Here is a 4901-nt window from a genome sequence, read left to right as displayed (position 1 = left end):
CTGTGGAAATCATGTTTTTCACCTGATGACTGAATGCAGCAGGACTACTCAAGCAGACCCATCCTTGGAAGACACAGGAGTCCTGTGATGACCAAATTTGGCTCATGGACTCCCCAGTGGTCTTGCTAAACCTTCCTTAGACTGGATGGTCGTGTAGGGAGCTACATGCTAGTTTGGGTGCTTCCATTCATCCCTCTCTCTGTCTCCTGTAGTCAGGATCAGAATCACTTCACAATACGACAGGCCTCCTAGTCTCTGTTAAGCTTCTTCCCCATCTTCTTTTCTACAGAAATTTTTTCTAATGAAATTTTTGCACATTTCAATCTCTAGGCAAGAGAGTTTTAAGAATCCTCTCCAGGGTTTCCATAAAGAGGTCATTGGACTCCTTTGCTGTTGTTCAGCAGCTTTGTTCTTCTTCTTTTTCCTACTTTTTGCCTCTGTCGACTGGCTAGCAACTTCTATCCCATTGGCCTCCATCCCAGTGGCCTTCCTGTCCACAGCTAATACACTCTGCAGTACATATAACAGCAAACCTCAATTTTGCTACACAATTCTGTTTTATGGCCTTTAGTAGGCCATTCATCTGCCTCCAAGATATGATGAGCAGTCTTTTAATGGAAGCAGAAGAAATTATTTTCAGGCTGTTCCAAATTAGCGGCCAGCTTCAGCCATAATTTGGATAAAGCAATCACATTTGATAAATAGGAGCCTTACAGATCCGTCTCCATAGTAGACATTTTGGATCTGAAATTATGATAGAAATCTTGGAAGTCACACAATAAGAGCAGAGTACAGCCTAAGGAGCTTGGAAATATTAAAAATATTATATGAATACAAAGCTCTATTATTTACTAAATTACAGGAACAGGAATGAGTCTCTGAGAGTAGGAAAAAAATGTGAAAGAAATCAATGCCAACGTGGCGACTATCTAGAGATGGCTGCTGGAGGAGTCATCAGGAAATAAAATCACTAGGGTCCAGCAAAAAATAGACGTGAGAGGCTATGAGCAGGTTGTGCAATTTCAGAATAACCACAGTGGGGAAATAATGGCACTCATGTCTATAATACCCCAAGTTATTACTTGGAAAAGGAAAAAATAAAAGACTCGCCTATGAGATTGAGGGAGGTGCCTTATGTTAATAGCTTGCTATCAAAACATGAAGAAAATAGGCTTCCATAATCTCAGCTTTCAGCCTCATACTGAAAACATGAACGGTATCAGGTCCCTCTGCATTGCTTTTTGTGTGAGATGCTCTATATTTTAAAGATCATTATACCCACAGGATAATAATTGAGTCTGAATTAAAGGAAGCAAAGTAGTTATCAAAGGAAGGAAATGATTCCCTGCAGTCATCAATTTCCACATCTATTCAGCTTAGACTAAAAAGAAGGACATTCTTACTTTATCACAGGTACTTAGATTCTCCACTGCCCTGGCTTTCTCCTCAATCAATCAATAGATCGATCGATCAATCAGTCTCCTCAGGTTCAATTCATGGGAGCTCCAGCTACCTGTTTTTTCTTTAGAACAATCCTCTTAGGAATAGTAGGAATTTGTGTGTGTGTGATTTTCTATGAACATCAAGCTAGTATGGGTCAAAGATATCATTAATAATATCAGCAAATCAATACTGGGAGATCCTGCCTTACTATCTTACTCATATATTTTTTGCAATAAGTCTTTAAGATATTATCATTATGTTCTTTTTATAGAAGTGAAAATCGACACATAGAAAGGTTAAGGAATTTCATCAAAATCACACATTTCATTGGTACAAAATCACATTCTATGTGGCATTCACAGAATGCCACATAGGAGGTGGCATGGCCAGAAACTGAACAATCCGATTCCAGATCTTACACTCTTGGTTCCAGGACTCTAGGGTTCATGCTTTATTATCATATTTGCTTTTTAAAATATTCCTTTTCTCTAAAATATTTTTCAAGTTCTCTTTCCAGTATTGCTTCCCATCTGGTCTCAAATAATCTGTTCTCTTCAGTCCTAAAGAAAAAAAATGTTCATTTGAACCCACCACTTATTGTGATTTACCCCTTCAAGTGCAAAACTCACTGAAGATATCCTCCTCACCTGCTGTGTCCACTCCTTACCCAAACCCAACCCCATCTCCTTCTAGACAGATCCTGTTTACCCCTTTCTTGAATACACCTCCCCAACGTCTAGATTGCCTCTTCTGTCTGTGGCTTCCCTTGACCTCCTGCTTACCAAATCCAGGGGATTTATCCTCGAGTTAATTTCCAGCAGTATTTGACACTATGCCCTCCTCATCGTTCTTAACTCTTCATCCAGAGGTTAGACCATAAACTGTCTTCTCCTGGATATTTATCTCTTTTCTTCTAGTTTTAGTTTTTCTCTTTTCTTTTCCACTTCCTCATTGTGGATACTTTCAAATGCTCTCTCCTTTGCTCTGAGCATTACTCTCTACAGTTTTACTTTTTCTGCATGTTCTCCTGGCTTGCTTTTCCCCAAATCTACATCCCTACAAGCTACAACTAAACCAGTCACAAAGCAACAAAGTCAGAATCTGTGGGTAGGGCCTGAGCATCATATATTATAAAAGCTACCTTGTAATGTACAGGCAAGGTTGAGTAACACCAACAGAGGTCTACATATTGATATTTTAAATCAATTTTATTGTTAAGAGAGACAGTCATTATACAGATTATAATGTAAGCAGTGTTGTAACCAGCTGTAGAACATGGTGAGAAAAAGACTCTGGGAGGAGTGGCTCCTGTTTTTAATGTTCTTTCTTGATATAAGCCACAGCTTTCATCATTTTAGTTCAGTAAGTACATTATCTTACCCTCCAATGAACAGTGTCTCTCTTGTATACCATCTTACTAGAGATAGGAAAATTGTCTGTTTTCTTGATTTTCATAGACAGAGACTCTCAGAATACAGGCTTTCCTGAATCTTCGGGGAGATGGGTAAGGTTTGCAGTGCCTAGTAGAAACACTTATAAAGAGAATATTATATAAAATATAAACTATCTTTCAGCTCACCCTGTAATCATGTTTCATTGTTTTCTAAGACCTTCGCTTACCTCCTTTGGGAAAATCCTTCCTTTGGTGTCACCCAAATGCCTTCCTTCCCACTTTATTTTACTGGGCAACTTAGTTCTGAAGTCCCTTTTCAGTTACAAGCCTAACTTCACATCCCAAAAAGCTCTACTGTGTCCTACCATCCAGGCTTCTGCCTTTTATTAGAAAAAAAAACAAAAACTGGAAGAGGCTTAGAAATTTTCCTCTACCACCAGTGCCTGTAGGAAAATCACTTACATTGTCCATTAATACAAACCATGTGATTTGCTTTAGAATACAAGGAGTCACAGGGGTACCTGTGTGACTCAGTCAGTGGTGTCCAACTCTTGATCTCAGCTCCAGTCTTGCTCTCAAGTTGTGAGTTCGAGATCTGAGTTGGGCTCCATACTGGGTGTAGAACCCACCTCAAAGTAGATAAATAAATAAATAAATAATAAATTAATAAATAAAATCACAATCAATTTTGTTTGAAAATATGAATCTTTCTCTGACAAAGATTTATTTTGACACTTGAGTATAGAAAATGAACAGTGTTTTTCTCCAGGGAAAGGAGTGTGGGATTTTATACTTTATTACATTTTCAGGTATTTTCTAAATAGTTCACAATGGATATACATTTTATAAGCAGAACAAAAAAAAAAAACACATAAATGCAAAACACACACTCATCCTATTCTGTTACCTTTTATTCAGTTGCCTGTTTCCAAATCATTGCCAGATCATTCCACTGGACTGATTAGAACTCATCCAGCCCCCAGACCTCCCGGACCCATTTTCCCTCCGATCACTTCCTTGTGGGCTCCTTTCATGGTTTACTTGTTTCTTACTTTCCCATTTTTCATTTTCTCATTTTCCTATTCATGCATCTATACTACCTACAGTAATAATTTTAAAAAAAGTCTCCGTGTTCAAATTCCAGCTCCTTCGCATTCTAGCTATGGAATCTCATGCGAGTTACTTAGCTTCTGTGCAAAATAAGGACAATGATTCTCAGCTCACAAGGTGGTTACAAGGATAAAAATGCATTAAAATATATGAAGTGCTTAGACGATAGAGTAATGCATAATAAGAGCTCAAAGAGTTTTGCCTTTTAATAATCACAATATGACTTCCACTGTGTTCTCATTATTGAGTCTGTTTCATCCAATGTTCTCCTGTGGGCTGATGACCTCTTGGGCCAGTCATTTTTTTGGCTCTTGCTTTCCTGTCGCAATACTTTATCTGCCTTTTGTTGAAGATCGTGTAATGAGCTGTCAACAGCAGCTGCTTCCTTGAATGGCAGCAGAGCCAAAATGTCAAAGAGATTAGAATTCAAATTCTGACTGGTTGATAACCAGATTCATATGCCGGCATTGGTCAGTTACCCTTTCAAATGCTTCACTTGTACAATAGGGCAGTTAGCCCCTACTGGCAGGTTGTCGAGGTGGTTGTATGTGGTAGGTATTCAAGATATGATTGCTATAGCTTTTGCTCAAACCTTTAGGTGTTACATTTGTTCCTCTAGAATGGACTCATCACAGTGCCTCCAGTTGTGCTCATTCCCACCTGGGAGTCACATTTTCACCTGCTCTAATCTGTCCGTCTGCTTGAAATCACACTTGAGTTATTGTTCTATGCTCCCTGATTCCTGTCTGTTCCAAATCCCAATGCTTTTGCATGTTACCTCTAAGAAAGTCTTTCTAAAATGTTATTTTACCCTGCACCTCCCCTGCGCATTAGCAATCCGACTCTAATGCCTAGTTATAGAAATAATGTTTTTGATTTGTTTGCCTGCTACCTACATTCCACAAGAAATGACTGGACAGATATTCACAAAATTTGAAAGGCATATTTGAGACGA

The sequence above is a fragment of the Canis lupus genome, chromosome 37, assembly GCF_003254725.2.
Source record: "Canis lupus dingo isolate Sandy chromosome 37, ASM325472v2, whole genome shotgun sequence".
In the NCBI taxonomy this organism is placed as follows: Eukaryota; Metazoa; Chordata; class Mammalia; order Carnivora; family Canidae; genus Canis; species Canis lupus.
This window is presented reverse-complemented; position numbering follows the sequence as displayed.